General features: G+C 40.7%; 1 long non-coding RNA gene across 1 annotated transcript in view; it reads right to left on the bottom strand.

The window, feature by feature from the left end:
• LOC121501332 overlaps nucleotides 1-18,689 on the bottom strand; it is a 55,488-nt gene that overhangs the window by 22,433 nt on the left and 14,366 nt on the right. The window lies entirely within an intron of this gene.

Below are 18,689 nucleotides of genomic sequence, written 5' to 3'. Positions count from 1 at the left end.
GGCTTCCTGGTCCATTCAACTGCATCGCTTAAGAATTAATTTTTTTTCTCCGCAGCCAAGGCTATTAAGACAGCAAGACGAAGGTCGGCATCTCTGTTGCACTGATTCAGAGGGAGTCCCCTCAGGACTTTTCTTCCTCTTCTGTTCCAAGGTGATTCTAAATAATTCCCAACCACCTCAATTTTGATCTTATCCATTTACCTAGACTTAGAGATTCCGAACAATAGCTGAAGTGAAGCCACCAACTCAAACATGAGAATTTTTTTAAGGAAACCTCCTCAGGCTCTGCTCCTAAATGGAACCATGTCCAATCTCATGCTCCAGGTATAGTTTTAAATAACGTGGGAAAACCAACCTACTGTGGGATCTTAGCCAATCACCTGGCTCGCTCTCTCTCTCTCTGGATCTCAGTTTGTCCCCATATAAGAAAATAATTAAATAGGAGAGGGAAAAGCAATATGAACTAGGATATTCATTGGGGCATTAAATACAACAGTGAAAAATCAGAGACAATTTCAACCTCCAAAACGCTAACATCACAATAGTATTTCACTGGATTTCATTAATAATAAAAACAACTAGAATTTGTGTAGTATATTAATTTATAAGGCATTGGCAAGTACATTGCCTCATTTGTAAGCAAAAAACAGACCAACTTATGACTTTTATTTATTGCTATTTTACAGATGACAAAACTAACACTGAAACAGGTTAAGTGGTTTGTATCAAGTTATGCAGACAGTTCGTGATGAAACACCTACTCAGACCTAGCAGAGGAGAATGTGATGGTCATGGCCTTTGGATTCAGGTGGTCTTGGTCTTGAACGTTAGCTCTACCATCTTCTATTACTGTATCTTTTGAAAGTTGCTTCAGTTGTCCCTTCAACAGAATAGGCTGGTAGGCGTGTGATTGAACAGGGGGACATACACAGGATGCAGTGCCAGGCCAGGTAGTTGATAGAATCAATCCAAATTCCCTTTTTCTTCTCTTTTAACTGTTAATTCCATGGCCTTTCTACCGACTACGCCATGCTACCCATACCATCACTGAAACTAGCAACAGGTAATTTTATCTTCTCTTTACCTGCCTGTCCAGGGCAGTGATTCTCAACATGCCAACAACGTCATTACTACCCCGGGTTTAGGGCCACCCACACCCAGCAGAATGGCACCAGTCTCTTCACACTGAACTCTGAATTCCCTCTTGCCTCTTGAAATCTGTGTCACCTTGACTTTCATTGGGATCCCTGTGTCAGAAAACAACGTGAGTATTTTTGTGTTTTTACATGTTCAGGGCTTTCTGAGTAATCTGGGTTAAAGGATGAATGAATGGCAAGCAAGACTTGGAAGGTAAAGATCATAAATCACCCAGGAGGGATTAGCAGATTTATCTCCCCTAGAGCCATTTGTTCACATTCCAAAGGGTTGTAACACCTTCCAGTGTCTCCTCAGAGAGATGTTTACATTACAGAGCAAAGGTTTCTATCCTTGTCTCGGGAAGAGAGGAAAGAGCTGTGCCACTTTTCATCTACCCGTAATTCCAGGGTGCCTCTACTTGCTGCAGACACCCTCCCTGCTTCATACATGTAGGCGATGGCTGCCTTCATCATGTTGCCCTCAGGGGGAAATGGGGCATGGGGAACTGGTGCCAACACAACTCCGTAGGTAAATAGATCTGATCCAGAAACCTCATGTGGTAAGTAAAGGTAAAATAAATCAAATAAGTATAAAATGTTATCTCCTTGGCTTGATTTCTTTCTCCATAGAAGCCTGAAATACAGGGACACCTGGGTGGCTCAATGGTTGAGTGTCACCTTTGGCTCAGGTCATGATCCCAGAGTCCTGGGATCACGTTTCACATCAGGCCCCTTGCAGGGAGGCTGCTTCTCTGTCTGCTGTCTGCCTGTGTCTCTGCCTCTCTCTCTCTCTGTGTCTCATTAATGAATAAATAAAATCTTTAGAAAAAAAAAAAGGAGAAGAAGAAAAAGAAGAAGAAGAAGAAAAAGAAGAAGAAGAAGAAGAAGAAGAAGAAGAAGAAGAAGAAGAAGAAGAAGCAGCCTGAAATACATTTCAGGCCCTTTCCCACTTGGTTGAACCTGGGTTATTGTCATCTGCGGAGTCACTTCAAATGAATGCAAAGGAAAATATAACTGGATATCCGTTCCAATGCTGACCAGGTTGAACTAAATGGAAAAGAGAAATATAAGCATGCCTAGCTTGGGAATCAGATTTAAGACCCTAAGCAGAACCCTAAACTTCATTTAGGGATGATGGGCAAAATCTGTAAGAGGAAATTAAAAGGTGAGAGAGACACACCAAATTCACCAGTTACCATTAAATAGCACTTAACTATTTCAACTAACAAGTAGAAGGAATGCAAAATAATCTCTCAGATCATCCATGTATTCTTTGGTCAGAGGAAAGTCACTTCCAATAAAACCGTGGCTCCGGTGACAGAGGACTGGCAGGGAGCAAGAGAATGGTGCTGCTTGCACCCTTGTGTTTGGTCTATCCAGATGTTGAGAGCAAAAACACCTCTTCCATCGAATTGCAACCCAAATCCTCAGGTTTTGGCAGTCTTTTCCTGCACGGCTGCTTTCTAGTGACCTTTGTGAGCCAAATCTATCTTCATGCAGAAGCACACAGGAAGTCATCCTTAGTAGGCTTTGGTCAGAGACTTTTGTGATCTTCACAAAGTGTTCTGGATCCAGGGCGCCACAAGATCAGCAGAGTGAATCTAAATGAGCCACATCAGCAAGAAGAGCAGTGAGTAAAACTTGAGTCAGCCAGTGACTGATCCCTGGCTCTGATGAGTTCACGTTCCCAGCACAGCTTTGCTCTCAGACTTTAGATTTCCGGTGCCCTCAGGGCAACGCTTGGTTGTCCTGTTATACAAAGCCCTAGAGGGATCCTGCTACTTAGCTGTGTAACTGTTTTTCAGATCCAAAGCGTAGCCTGCTGCCTTGCTGGCATCTCCTTGCAACCCACTCTGTCTGGTCCCACTTCTTCCTGCTAAGTCAAATCAGTTCAGTATCTGACAAAAGCGAAAACGTGAAAAAAGCTGGTTTCTCTTATCATCTCAAAGGTAGATTTATTCTATGACTTTGGACAAGTCATTCAACCATTCTGATCTCTGTTCTTTTAAAACATAAGTAGCCAGCATGGATTGTCAGCACATAGCTATCCATGTTTCCAGGGATAGCATTCAGTAAATTATGAAAACCCTCTGGAAGGGTTGGTTTATACAAAGCAGGCAAATTCCAACCTTAGAGAGGTTAATCCCTTCATAAAATAGCATAAAAATACTGAGACACTAAGTTTCAAGAGGATGGAATCTGACTCTAGCTGCATTGTTCTGCCTTAAACCTCAGCCAATATAATGAGCCAAAAAAAGAAAAAAAGAAAAGTCCCAAAATCTTAATAATTAAATGCATTTGGATAATACAGTGGCAAAACCAACTTCCTGAATGGTGGAAATTTTATCTGCCTCTAATGGCTCTAGTCTGTTTGCATGATGACTTGAAAAACTACCAAGGCAAAACCATTTCATGGCATAACTGACCAGCGTGCCAATATATCATGTTCACTATTTTTCATGTTCTGAGGAGCAACACAAAAGATCAGTGTCTTGCCTTTTGAAACATTAACAGGACTGTAAATATCAATAAATCTAATGTACTGGAAGAGGCTTTTAGATGCTGGGGATGATCACTTTTGCCCAGGCAGTTGAGTAGTTTGGTGACAGTGAGAAGATGGGCTGATATTTTTATCTAATCTGATTCTCTCATAGTTTTGGAGCTGGCTGTTGCTAGAAGTCTGGCATCCTGGGAAACTGACCTCTTTGCTCTGGGGCTGTTAAATCACAGAAACGGGTGAGTTCCATCTACCTTACTTAGAAGGAATATTTAAGTAGTTCTACTCTGTGCTGGGTAAAATTATAGAGAACAGCCTACACCCCAAACTGGTACCAAGCATGGTCCCTGTTCTATAATGCACGCATCTATAGAATCCTACCCCAGCTTCAGGGGATTAAGCTGGTTTTGCTTCTAAAGTAGACAGCACCGAGATCATTCCATTTGCTTGTATCAGTCCAGGAAGAGTGCGTTGTGTTTAAGCACGGTGCAAGACTCTTTTATTTGCTGTTTTATAAGCCTAACATCCCCTTCCCACCCAGAATGGCCAGTTAATATACCAGGGCTAAAGGTTTGGAGAATTACTCTACCATATGGAAGTAGCAAATGAAGAACATAAAAAGCAAAAAGATCTATGCCCTGGTGGATAGTGGTCTCAAATTCACTCATTATTCATATGAATGTAAGAAACACAGGGAACAGGAGAAGGTCAGTAGGGTCCATGGAGGCCATTCCTTTCCAATATGCTCTTTTTTTCTTGGGCAGCATCTAATTGCTTCTGTGCTGCTTGCAGTTGGGACTGGAATTCTGTTCCAAATATTTGTTATTCTTAAAAAAAAAAAAAAAATTCCTGGTGTCTGTTCTGTATTTAGATTGTTGAGTTTCAAGTTGCTGGCAGATGAGGTCCTAGGCAGAGGTGGGCTTCGAGGAGCCTCATGCTGCTTCCCAGGAGGTTCCATCCCTCTTGGAAAAAGAAAAAGCTACTCTAACCCCAAGGTTTGTTTATCATTTTCTATAGGAGGTGTGCTACTGGAAAATGTTGGAGAATCAGGGGTGGTCAAAGGACACAGACATTAAAAAAAAAACAACGCATGCTTCCTGTTTTTTGGTAAAATAGATGGGTGTCAAATGGCCTAGGCATTACCTCCTCCCTAATTATTAATACCCCTCTTCCTTCTTTCATTCTTCCTTCTTTCTTCCTTCCATCATTTCTTTTCTTCTTTCTTCTTTCCTGCTTTCCTCCCTTCCTTCCTTCTCACTTTTTTTTTTTTTTTTTTTAAATCAAAAGCCCACTACAAAGCCCATTACCTTATCTGGAAAGTCATTACTTTACCCTGGTCTTCCTTGCTCTGAGAAAATTTCCAGTGTCTTCAGAATAGCTATTGACCCTTGTTTGCATATACCTTCAGAGGTCTGGGACTCTAACTGCATTCAACACCTCAACTTCTTGACACCAGTGACCAGAGACAGACAAATCAACAGCTGCTAACACTGGGAAGTGAGAGGAATAAAACGTATACTCGCTCTCAAGTAACTTAAAGTTTTGCTAAGGCAGCAATATTAACTAATTAACTAATTAACCATGCATATTAACTAATTCATTAAAAAAATACATGATAATATAGTGGGAGCATGTGAAGAAGCTCTGAAGCTACTATGTTAGGATCTAGTGCCAGGAAAATCTAAGTCCAGGTTCTGAAGCTCTACAAGCAGCAACTAGGAAATGTCATAGGGTCTCCTTCTCACTACACTTAAAGATTTTCATACTGTTCATCTTTAAAAGATGGGTAAGAGCCACTCATTCTTTGTCTAGTAAGTAGAATTAGTAATGCCCTGAGGTCTATAATTTCTTTGACTCCTAAGTTTTTTGAAGGGTTCACATACCCTGTTATATGCGAGGCAATTATATTATCAGACAAAAGGATCTTTCTTTTTTAAAAATTTCAATCTATCAAGTAATGAAATGATGCATTTGGGCTGGAATTCTCTCCTTCCTGGGACTGAACATTAATCATCCAATGAACTGGTCTGTTCTTCCTCAAAGCAAGGTTTGGTCCATCTAGAGCACTATTCTCACACATGAGAGCTAGAAAACTTTTGACCACTATGGGCTGCCTGCAAAACAGGATGGAGTTTTCAAGGAGGGCTATTCATTACCTCACAAATCCTACGGTATGTCTGCCTTGGGTTTATTAGTTCAGTGAAATTTTGATGGATTTTAAAATATATATAAATAACTGTAGTAAAAAGCCTGTGTAGCTTTCACCCACACATGAACTGAAGAAACTAATAGGCACAAGTGCTATGAACACAAACACGCCCAACTGGATTTGTTTGGTGGGATGATGATTTCACTCTTGGAAGCTCTGCTACTCTTGGATATGCTTTGTTTTTTTCTTCTAATATAATTTCACATTCAACAAGGTAAAGCAGAATGGCTTCTCATTGACGTATGCCTCTATAAATACCTACAAAAAGAGAAGCAGCTTAGGTTAGAAATGAAACAAATCAGCCTCAGCCAAAGCAAAGTGGAGAGATTTATGAACACCCTAATGAATTTTATCACAATAAAACCTTGATCGTGTAAAGAATGTCAAGTATATTTGTTGACAACATGATCTCAGACACTCGAAATAGAAGAAGCAAGACAGGTAAAAAGATGTTTAAAGGTAACAAGAAGAGAAGAGGAAGAGTGAATCACAAAAACACTAAGGGAAGTGAGAAATGAGAATGTTCTGCCCATGTTAAGGTATTAACAGTTCCCTAGATCCAGGTTCTATTAATCCATGCCTTAAATATGGGGGGACAGATGAGCTGATGAACTACCTCAACTTCCTAGACCTTGTGGCACATTTAGAATAAGATTTGTTATCTCTAACATGTTAGCATTGGCAGAACCTGGGAGACTTGCTAGTTCAACCCTCACACCACTCTACAGATGAAGAAATTATGACTCAGAGAGGAAAAGGGACTTTTCAGAGATCTCTCAGCTAGTCAGCAAAAGAAATGAGAAATGAAAAATAAATTCCAGATCTATTTCCTTCCCCATTCTTATTTCCACTAAGCTCCCTTTCTGATTTTTGGTGGTCCTTCTAATTCCCCATCTTTTTGTGTACGCCCCTCCTCTTCACTCTCCACTCCATCCCAACACGCACACACACACACACAAACACACACACACGCACGCACTGCTGCTGTATGCTTGTGCAATAGTTCTCCATCAGATAGGACAGGTTGGCAAAAAATAATAAGGAATGTATGTTGACAACCCAGTGTTTACACACTGAACACAAATGCGATGTAAATGACTGTCTGGCACTCCCAGCCATTACATATGCTGAAACGTAACCTTTGGGAAAGTCCTGATGGAATTCACCAGTTTTCTTCTCCCTGAATCCACCAAATCATTGCACAACACAAATCCAGCTGTGCAATCCTGCCCTGTGGAAGAGAAAAACTGTGGGGACTGGTGGCGTTTCCCTGTGGATTCATTTGTTGAGGCAATCCTGCTGCTGTCACCTCTGACTGGGAAATAGCCATTTGATTGTTAGAAATTTTGGATTCTGTAGGCTTCTTCCTTGACACACGACAGATACATAAACCCTCTGGTTTAAACACTTCACCTCCTGGACACTAACACTCCCCACTCACACCCCCATCCTCTGGGGCCTTCACCCCCACACTCCACCCTATTTCCACCTTAGGCTTAATGACAATCTCCACTAACTTATTGTAAAAGCCCAAAATGAAATAGTAAAAAGGAAGAAGGAAGGAAGGAAGGAAGGAAGGAAGGAAGGAAGGAAGGAAGGAAGGAAGGAAAGAAAAAAGAAAGAAAGAAAGAAAGAAAGAAAGAAAGAAAGAAAGAAAGAAAGAAAGAAAAAGAAAGAAAGAAAAAGAAAGAAAGAAGAAAGAAAGAAAGAAAGAAAGAAAGAAAGAAAGAAGAAAAAAGAAAATCCTTCATTCTAAAAATTTTTAAGAGGGCTAATGTGAAATACTGTGCTCTCCATCCCATGTGTATTGCTGTCAATAAAAAGCCATCAGAAGAATTTGAGTTTTGAGTTGTTTTCTTAGTGAGAAGGATGGATTTAGACAATTGAAACTGGATGGGTAGCATAGTGAGGGTCTGGTGGAATGCTCCCCCACCTTAAAATATTTAATAATGGAAGAGAAAAAGTTCAGGCCAAGAATTAGGAAGACATTATGACTGCTATATGGAAGAGTAAACTTTGGTTTAAGACAAAGAATGACTTTCTGATGAAATTCACTAACTACTATGCTCTGTTATTTCTGTGAGGTCAGATGACCATGTACGCAGATGCTCCTGGCAGGAATTCTTGGGTGAAAGCCTGGACCAGACATTCTGAATCCTCCCCAGCTCCCCACACCTGCAGCCACAGAAACCCCTCTGATGTGGGGGTTGAGAACAGAATGTAATATGGGTTTGGAAGGGACCACAGGAACTGATGGAGGAGGGATTAAAAACGGACTCATTAGCAGGATGTTCCAACCAACTATGGGGTGATTCTGGAGCTCACTGTGGACACTGAAGCTAATAAAACCTTCAAAGATCTTCTATAACAAGCAAAAAGAATATTTTACAAACATTGCACCCAAAATATTTTTCACTTTTCAAATGCACAAGCATACTTGAAAAGTTTATTCCCTTAGGTAAAATAAATGGCCACTTTTAACATAAAATTGAGGAAATAATGGTCCCTACTTCATAGAGAATATGATGTTTGAAGGAAGTGAGGCAGAAAAATTGTTGGACAGATTGCCAAGCATGGTTAGTAATTAATAAATGCTAACAGTTTGTCTTACTTACAGTCAGTATTGCTTTTCTCAGTAAGTTATTTCTTTAAAAAAAAGATTTTATTTATTTAAGAGAGAGAGAGCACGAGCAGGAGGAGGGACAGAAGGAGAGGGAGAAGCAGACTCCCCACTGAGCAGGGAGTTGGAGGCGGGGCTGGATCCCAGGATCCAGAGATCATGAGCTGAGCCAAAGTGAGATGCTTCACCGACTGAGCCACCCACGCACCCATCAGTGGTCTTTCTCAATAGAGATTGCCCAGGTGGATAACCCACACTAGGTCAGAAGTGTTCTGATCCCAGATTTGCAGAGCTGTACCGTCCGGCACTGCATCATCCAGCACAACCTGCAAGCCTGAACACAGAAGGTGCACAGGTGTAGACGCTCATGCACGCAGCATGTTGGCACCTCGGTGTGGCCTGCCCAGTGTAAGCACAGAAGAAGGTCACAACGAAAGCAAGCACTCAAAGGCTCCATTTTCCTCAGGAAGTAAACAAACCTAGTGAAGATAGAATAAAAGGGGCAAATAGAAAGAACTGGGTCAAGAGAGGCTTGGTACACAGATTTGTGTGTGTGACTAATTTAGTGGGTTAGTGTTGCCTTGCAACTCCGTGGTAGTTTCCAGCTGGCTCAAGGGAGTAGAGAATTTAGGGCCAAACATTTGGTGAGTTTCCTAATGAAAGAAATTAAACAACAGCCACTCTGGCTTTTTGTAAGCAAAGCTGTGTTAACCAAATTCCAGAAAGAGAAGCAGCCCTCCCTCTGCTCCACGTCCATGGGTCCATAGGCCCAGACCGAGGTGAGCACCCCCAGAGGTCCCATGTTATGCTGTTTCCCTTCACCAGGCCAGAACAAAAACAGCAACATACACCGAGGGAGACTCTCAAAAAGTGACTTCTGAAAAGTAAGCCATACTTTTTATCTCCAAAAGCAAAGGCACAAATTGCCCAGAGGCAAATGGGTAAATGCCCAGCTAGCTCCCAGCCAGAGCACAAGATCGATGAGCTGGAAAGCTTGGACTCTGACAGGACTCTGGACTCAACTCAGACTCTTTGGATGACAGGATTCAATTTGGGGTCGACACAGCTAACTAACCATCCAGCAGAGGTCTCTGCTACAGGGACAAGCTACCCAGAGACCGCCTGTTAACTCAGCTAAAATCTGCACAGTGTAAGTGGAAAAGATAAAGTTCCAAAGACCAGATGTTCCTGGACATTCATTTTTAGGAACTATCTGGGACATCCAGTTGCGGTGTTCTTGGACACAGAAGAGTTAAAATGGTCTCTGGCTACCTCGACCTCACGGGTCATGAATTCTACTTCACCCAGAGCAAATATAACTGCCCACCTCATACTTGATCATGATTCTTCTTTCAGCACAAATGGTCCAAACCGGAACCACAGAGCCCATGGTAAACTTTCAGTGGCATACCCTATGACTAGGAGATTGGCAGGTCTTGGGAGTTTGTGACAATTTCTTACAAAGCAACAGAAACTAACACATAGCCCCAGTCCAGTGACTATACGTTCTCATGTATCAATGGTGTGACCTCAAGCAGGTTAAAGAACTCTTCTGGGCCTCCCCTTTTGTTGTCTCTAAAAATGTGAATTTTAAACATATCTGCTCAGTTGTTCTCATACATTTAAAGCAAAGATTAAGAGAAATGTTATTCATTATATGGTCTCATTCATTTGGGGAATATAAAAAATAGCGAAAGGGAATAAAGGGGAAAGGAGGAAAATGAGTGGGAAATATCAGAAAGGGAGACAGAACACGAGAGGCTCCTAACTCTGGGAAGTGAACAAGGGGTGGTAGAAAGGGAGGTGGGCTGGGGGTGGGGGTGACTGGGTGACTGGCACTGAGGGGGGCACTTGATGGGATGAGCACTGAGGGTTATTCTATATATTGGCAAATTGAACACCAATAAAAATAAATTTATAAATAAAAAAATAAATAAAAAATAAAAATAAAAGAGATGTTATTTGTGGAAGATGTTATTTTGGATATTATAAAGCACTAATCAAGTAATTAATAATACTCAATAAAAATCTGTGAGGTCTATGAAAATTTAAAGGCCCTTATGGGCCAAAGGCAGAACCATAAACTCTGGTTCTAGGCCTTTCAAGACAGGGTGGGATTATGAGACCCCCTGCTCCTGTGACCTATCTCCAAAGCAAATGCCAGAGGAGGTTTGGATTCATCCCGTAGAAGGTGTAAGCATGAGGATATTCTCCCTTTCATGGAAATTGCCAGAGCCTAATGGTGCAAATGATCTGTGTATCCATGTTGCATATATTTATTCTACTGTGTCAAGAGCTAGGGAGGCACTGTGAGTAAGGAAGCACCTTTGTAAGGCACTTAAAGCACTTAGAAAGACACAGGTAAGAGATGAACAAACAGGGTAAAGATGTCATATTAGATGGAGGAGCACCTGCCTGTCCTGGGGATGTACAGGAAGGTATCTCAGGGAAAGGCAGGCTTGAGTCGATTAGTAAAGGACAGTTAGGGCTAATTAAAACAGGTGAGTTTGGCAGGATATTGGGGAAGAGGCATTTTATGGGAAATAGTTAAAGACACAAAGGCTTAAGAACACGACCCCTTAGGGACAAGCACGTTAGTGCCATCTGGCTTTATAAAAGAGAACATGAAGGTACATGACAAAGTTCTAGAGTTTAGGGTTTGGGAAAGACCAAATCATGAAGGATCTTAGATGCTTTGCTCAAGACTTCAATATTTATTCTGAAGATGATAAGAAGTCTGGTGGCTTTTAAACAGATTGGTATCTTGGAGCCCCCAGGTGCCTCAGTTGGTTGAGCATCTGCCTTCGGCTCAGACTGTGATCCTGGGGTCCTGGGATTGAGCCTGGAGTTGGCCTCCCTGCTCAGTGGGGAGGCTACTTTTCCGTCTCCCTCTGTTGCTTCTCCTACTTCTCTCTCTCTCTCTCTCTCCCCCCCACTCTCTCTCTCTCTCTCTCTCCATCAAATAAATAAATAAAATCTTTTTTAAAAAATAAAATAAACAGATTGGCATCTCAAACTTGGGCAGCAGTGTGGGTAATGGATTAGAGAGAAGAGAGAATCTACCTTGAAGCTAATTTGAGAAATCTAGGTAAGAAAGGATAACGACAACATCAGCATAAATTAACAGTAGGATGAATTTAAGAGCTAGCAAGAAAGTAATACAAGCAGGACCCCGTAGGTCAGCGTGAAACTAGGTGAGAAAGACGTCAGGGTTGAATCCGAGGTCATTCTAGCGTGAACAACTGGAGAGTGGCAAGATTTACCAGTACACCAGTTCTCATCCTTCTAGAAAGGAGAAAATTTAGGTGAGGGCTTTGAGAATTCCCCAAAGCTTGTGAGGAAGTTGGAGAAAGAAATTATGTATACGGATAGCCACTTCATTTATGTCCTCCATCCACTGAGCCCAAACAATACCCAGGAATGTTTTCTCACTTATAAAAGAATGGTTCAGGCAACAGAAGTCCCTCCTGGGACTAGAACAAGGCAGTGATGCTTCTGTGTCCCCTAATGCCTTGAATGGCTGGGCATATAGATGTTCAACCGAATATCGCAGGACCATTTCTTGATGGTCGTTCAGCATTTAGAAGGCAGAATCGGGCATGTGTTGACTGACCGGCTTAGTTCAGCACATATGTGCACTTTAAAAAGAAATCATAAAGTATCTCATATAACAAAAGAAATTTTAGCCTCCAGAAGTTACTCTTACAGTAAAGGAGGTGAGAGCGGCCAGCGCTCACAATGATTGTCAACACTTTTTTAAACCCAGCTTTTAGAACCACGTCATTCAAAATGATGTTTTCAATTATTCCTGCTTTCAAATTGAATTTTGCTTGAAAATAAATACACCATACCGCTTTTAGTGTGAACACCCCGTAAAAGGCACTGAGAACGTGGAATCGATTTTTAGATTGTGCACGAGACCTATTTGCCAAATCACCCACTCCTTTTAAAACATATCTCAAGTTGGTCATCTGCTGGGGAGCATTGCTTCATTAGAACTGATCCCGCTCCAACCTCATCAGCACTAACCCGAATCTCCCTTTCTCAGTATTCATTGTTGTGGTTTTTGTATTTAGCTGTCCCCATGCCTATTTGCTGACCATATAGGTTGTCTCTTCAGTCTGTTAGATTGGGCCCTAGTTCATTCTTTACTGAGTGCCCCCAAAACACGATACGGTCCTATCATCATGGCTAATCAACTAGTCCTTTGTTTATTAGTATTCAAGCAGTATGCAAACATGCTGAACATGTGCAACCAGAAGGAAGATTTTTTTTTTATTATTATAACTTGCTTCTTTGCTTATCACCTAGAAACTGATGATTACTTGCTTTTTTTACTTTGTTTCTTTTCCATGGGAGTAAAAGCAGGAAGATGCAGTGACAGAGTCATAAATTTGGAATAATAAAGTTCAAATTCCCATTAGAGGGGATAGACTCAGCTTGGTGAGAGCATCAGAGCTGGGAGAAGGGCAGGGGGTGTCTTATGGGAATGAGAGCTGAGAGGAGGCCCTGCGGCACCCACGTGCCAGTGCAAAGCCCAAAGAGTGAGGCTGAACAGGAGAACGAACCAGTAGCTACAGTAGCACTTGAGAGAATCAGATCCAAACTAGAGCGATTTAAGGAAATGGTTAACAGCAATAAGAGTAACTGCAATTAAAGAGCAATATCTGTTGCAGCTCACCCTTTCACATGGCTCTCAGGTCATTTTGGCCAGTGGAGGCAGGTGGAGTTAACCCAGTGAACAAATGCAAAGAAAGCATCTCTACTCCATGCAACTGTGGAGACCATGCAACCAAGAATAACTAGGATTTTATTTCTGCATAGCAGGTGAGGAAACCGCCTGCAGCCTCTTACAGAAGCCTGTCTATGATTTTTCACACTTTACTAATATCCTATTTTTGTTAAAGTCAACACAAGCCAGCCAGCACGTGCTTGCCTCCCAAATCACCACCTGATTTTATTTTCAGTTTGGGATTCTACATCAATTATTCCATTCCCTAACTTGCCACTAAAGCTTTGACCAGGGGGTTTATTTATTTAACAAACAGTTGAATGACTTGGGGTGGTGTGGAAGTTAGAAAGAAGAATGTAATTAATCAACTGATGCTCCATCTGTGAGACAGAAATGGCTTGACTGTCCCTTACCTGGATTTACTGCAAATTATAATCGTTCACGCTCCCTCTTCCTGATAGTCCCAAAACACAACAAGTTGCCATATGTCCCAGGATGTTTTCTAGATTTCAGTAATTTGTCTTTTCAAATGTTTCTGTTTTAGGTGGTTTTTCAAGACTTTGGAAAGTGAACACAATCTGGCTTCAGATGGCTCGGGCTTTCCTCTATGAACCTTCTCTTAAATGCTAGACAAGGGGAGGCCATGCTGGAAAGCTCAGCTTACATAACCTCATTTGACAAATATGATACATGCCAAAAACTTGACATTTCACAATACAAACTTTTATGGAGCAGCTTTATGTTTCAAATACAATACAGCATTCAAAGAGCATGTGATCATCCAACCACCTCCCTAAGTCCCAAGGGTTCAGTTAAAAATATATGGGGGAGAGACAAAGCTCCTTCACATAATGGCATCAAATCTACTGCTCTCCCTTGGATTCCATCCTCTTCCCACTGTGTTCTCCCGGGTGGCCAGGCTAATGTCCTCTGAGGTTCACTTTACAGCACTCCCAGGGGCTGGGGAAACTACCCTCTTTGATCTAGCAGGAGTGCTTTGGAAGTCCTCTCCAGAGCAGCAGTATTATGACCTGACAGTCATTATCAAAGATGAGATAATGAATGAGAGAAATGCTTTGTAAACCATAAAGTCCTAAATGTTAGTGATTGTTTTCTCATTGTTAGTAATTTACGTATTAGTATTGTTACTGCGACTAATAAAAGGAATCACCAAGCTTCCTGATTCAGAATTCCAGTTCAGGCTGCAAGGCCTCAGAGAAGTATGGCATGAGAAGCTACCAGAAAAACAGGGGAAAAAATACTAACCATCATTGACTGCTCAAGTCTCGGGGAAGAATTGTCATGTTTACAAGAGCCCATCAGGATCCTAGCTGACTCTAAAAGTAATTTCTCATTGCTGAAACGATTCTCCTTGATCAGTGAAAACATGCCCATGTATTCATATCATGAAAGACATTTGCTTCTGAGGTCTCTAGAAATTCCACTGTGAGAGGCTTAAAGACCTGGCCACCTTCCTCCCAGCATCCCTGTCATCATCCTTGGCCTTTTTTTCCCCTGACCTCCTTTCCCCTAAATTTTCCTAACCACATTACAAATTGGGATCACCCAAAAAGAAAAAGGAAAAAAGAAATATGATTCAAGCAAACATCTGAGTAAGCAGATGTATTTGGTACCAAGAGATGCAGAGAGTCTGGTCTGCACACCTATGTGGTTACCTGACTTACATGCAGTGACCTTGGGGGGCTCACGTGAATGCAATGAGAAGCACTTCCCAATCTTTACTTTGAGTATTTTTCAATAAATAAGTTCATTTAAGCTCCAGTGGAGCAGCTTGACAAACTTCTTTCTCAACCAAGACTTCAAAAAGAAAGAAACAAAAATGAATAATTTATAACAATCAAAGATAAAGTAAAAGATTAGTCTGGAAGAAATACAATTTCAGATTTAAAAGTTAGTTTTATGAAGAAAAAAATTGTCCCTTATTTTTCCAGGCCTATAAATGCAATTTTTATTTTATTTTTTCCCCAGCCCTCAGATTGCTACAAAGATCAAACAGGGGGAAGAATTATTTCATTTCTTTTCTGGGGTTGGGGGCCTTGGAAACCCCCTGCTAGCTGCTGCTTGTCAATGGATCCAATCTACTTTTACAGTCTAATGAAGCCGTCTTCTATCTGGGGACAAATCTGTGAACTCGGTCAGTGTCTGCCATTGTGTATCTTATGCTCATTATCAGTAATTAACCCAAAGAACAGATAACATCTTGGCTGTTTCAGCCTTCAAGGAAAGAATGATTTTTTGTAATGCCAATTAGAATAAAAAACTTGATACCAAAGCAATCATATTAAAGTCACAGGCAGTTCTGAAATATGTCCAATATAAACAATAACCCCAGTTTATAAAATTCTGCTCGAATTTCTCTTCTGCACTTCAGAGGATCCAGTAAGGTACTATTGCAGAAGAGAAAAAGAGATGTCACTCCAGTGTTCAGCTTTGCTTCAGCATTTCCCTACATCATTAGAGCCAATTTAGGAGGAAAAATAGAAATGTTGGGCCACATTTTTTTTTTATTCCACTTGGCTTATTGAGTTTCATTGTAAACATCTATATTCAGACAACTTAGGTGATCTACCTTTTGGCTAGAAAAATATAAATGAGAAAAAATAGCACTGCTTCTCAACTCTAAAATGTTCAAGTACATCCATGACTGAGAAGTAGGCAGAGAGAGAAAGGGAGCTCATCTTTTATCCTATATCAGATTTCCAGCCATACTGAAGAGCTAGGTTGATTCTGCTTAACCTACAGGACAGAAAGGTGCATGTCAATATCCAAAATATTTCCACAAACGTCCACCAAGGAACTTTTGCCATTACAGGAAATACGAACCAGTCACCTTTCTCATTCAAAGTGCTAATAATATATTTTGAGGGAATCTCAGGACAACAGAGATTTAATAGGACAACAAGGCAATTGTATAACACAGATTATTTCCAAGGAATGCTCTTGATAATGCAGGTGAGCTTGATTTTTATTTAATCTTTTTTTTTTTTTTTTATTCTTGAGAGATAGAAGGAGAGACAGATCCAGAGACACAGGCAGAGACAGAGCCAGAGACACAGGCAGAGGGAGAAGCAGGCTCCATGCACCGGGAGCCCGACGTGGGATTCGATCCCGGGTCTCCAGGATCGCGCCCTGGGCCAAAGGCAGGCGCCAAACCGCTGCGCCACCCAGGGATCCCTTGATTTTTATTTAATGTGAGATAAGTGCTTTAGTAATCAATCAAACTTCAGTTTAGGATCAAAATCTGGCACTAACTAGCTGTGTGATTTTAGAAAAGTTATCTAAACTCTCTGAGCCAGTTTGATTATAACATGTATCTCATAGTCTTATTGCAAGGATTAAATGAGTTAATAGAGATAAAGCAGTTAAAGCAGTGTCTAGCACATAGGAATCACTCAATCACCCGTAAACTCCAGCCATTGTTATTAGCAATATTCCCAGATCTTTCTCCTGCTGTGTTCTGATTTTCTGCAGCTATCTTTACTTCTAGCTGTCACTTAAAGGGGGGGCAATGTATGCATTTCTGTGAAAGAAATCATGTCAGGAATGGACAAGAAAATAGACAAAACACTGATGGAGAATCAGAGAACCCACTCATTTACATACGAAAGTTCCATTTTCCTGGAAATCTGAAGAGACCTGGAGAAAGTAGAGCACGATGTTTTCATTCCTGGCCCTCTTATGTGTCTGTGAACAGATTCCAATGATATACTCCCCAACAGGGAAAATGACTGTTTGTCAGAGCATTCCAGAGAAAATGGCTGGAGACCTGCACCCCACCCTCCTAACCCATCACCAGATAAGCACAGCTAAATGTCACTAAATGTCAGCTAAAGCACTCTGCTAAAAATGTCAGGTATGTAGTCAGCCTCTGTGTATGTTCTGCTTCCTTGGAAGGGCTGTTCTAGGAACAGAGACAGGCTGAGTTTTTTGTTTTTGTTTTTGTTTTTGTTTTTTTTGCTTGATAGAAAACTATGCTCCCAGCAGGTTTTGATACCAATACTTTCAATTTAGAATGGCTAACTGACCTATCAAGGTTGACTATTCATGTCAGTTTGCCTAGGATAGTCCTAGGATATATCTATTGTTCTTGGTAATTAATAAAAGCTGCCCAATTACTCCAAAAGGACTCCAGGTTAGACAATAAATTATTGGCTGCCTCACTCTTCTGTTAAATTTTAAACATAATCACTTCAAAGGGTGGTTGCGAAGGCTAGCCATAATGTATATTAATTGCCACCACAGTGCCTTGTACATAGAAAAACATTCTATTAAAACTGGCTTCCTCTTTAATTTCTTCAGATCCACACCGTCCAGTACAGTAGTCATCAGCCTCATATGGCTACAGAGCACTTAAAATGTGGCTAGTTCAAGTTCAGATGTACTCTAAGTATAAAATACATCAGATTTGAAAGGTTTTGTACCCTCAAAAAAGATAAAGTATCTCATTAATTATTTTTACATTAATTACAGGTCCAAATGAAATTATTTTGGATATATTGTGAGTTAAATAAAATAAATTATTAAAATTATACCAGTTTCTGTTTTATTGCTTTAAAATGACTACTTTGAAAAATTTCTGATTACATTGGTGGCTTTCATTATATTTCTATTGAGCAGCACTGCTCCCGATGGTCCGTTTATGCCTCTGCTAAACCCTCACACACTTCATCCCATTAATACCACCCCACCTCACCCATTGAATTCTTCCTTCTAAAACTCAAGGCAAGAATCAGGTATAATTTTATCTATTGTCAGCATGTTCTTAAATTACTCTGTGTTTTTGAGGGTAAAGGGTAATAAACTAAGGGGCAAAGTAAAATTGACTTTGATCATGTCTCTCAGCAATGGTTTCTCCTTAGGGATAGGAACACTGACCTTGAGTACATTAGGAAAGCTTGAAGAGCCCACGCCAACTCTGGAAAATGTTCACGTTGGCAAGAAAAAAAGAGCTTGGTTTGCCAGAAAAGATATCGCAATCTCTCCCCGGATCAGATTTGCTAATTCTTGTGAATGCTTGTGAAACACCTCAGGTCCTAAATCCAAATAACATAAATAACTAGGGCCCAGGAGCATTCCATGGGCACTGTCTCTTTGAAAAGAAGAGCTTCACATCAAGAGAAACCACCAACTATAAGCCCAAAAAATATCTTTCAAGAACCCTGAAACAGCCTATAGTCAGACTTTCGTCGATGCCCCTGACTATATGGGTGGAAGAGTTGCAAAACAGCAAAGTATAGAGCAAATTCATTCCAAAACCATAAATGAATCCAATCAATGCCCATGCCACACTGATGCGACTAGTTGAAAAAATAAAAAAATCGCAATGTTTAATTTGTTAAATATTAGCAAATTAGATTTTTAAAGCATTTTTAGCAAATAATGTACTTAAAAAAACCTTTTCAAGCATGCAATATTTTTTTTTAAATGTTTTGTCTGAGAGAATCATGTTGGCTACGATGGTTGTCCTGGCATCA

This window comes from Vulpes lagopus, chromosome 11, assembly GCF_018345385.1.
Source record: "Vulpes lagopus strain Blue_001 chromosome 11, ASM1834538v1, whole genome shotgun sequence".
NCBI lineage: Eukaryota > Metazoa > Chordata > Mammalia > Carnivora > Canidae > Vulpes > Vulpes lagopus.
The sequence above is the reverse complement of the archived record's forward strand: the minus strand, read 5'-3'. Positions and strand labels throughout refer to the sequence as shown.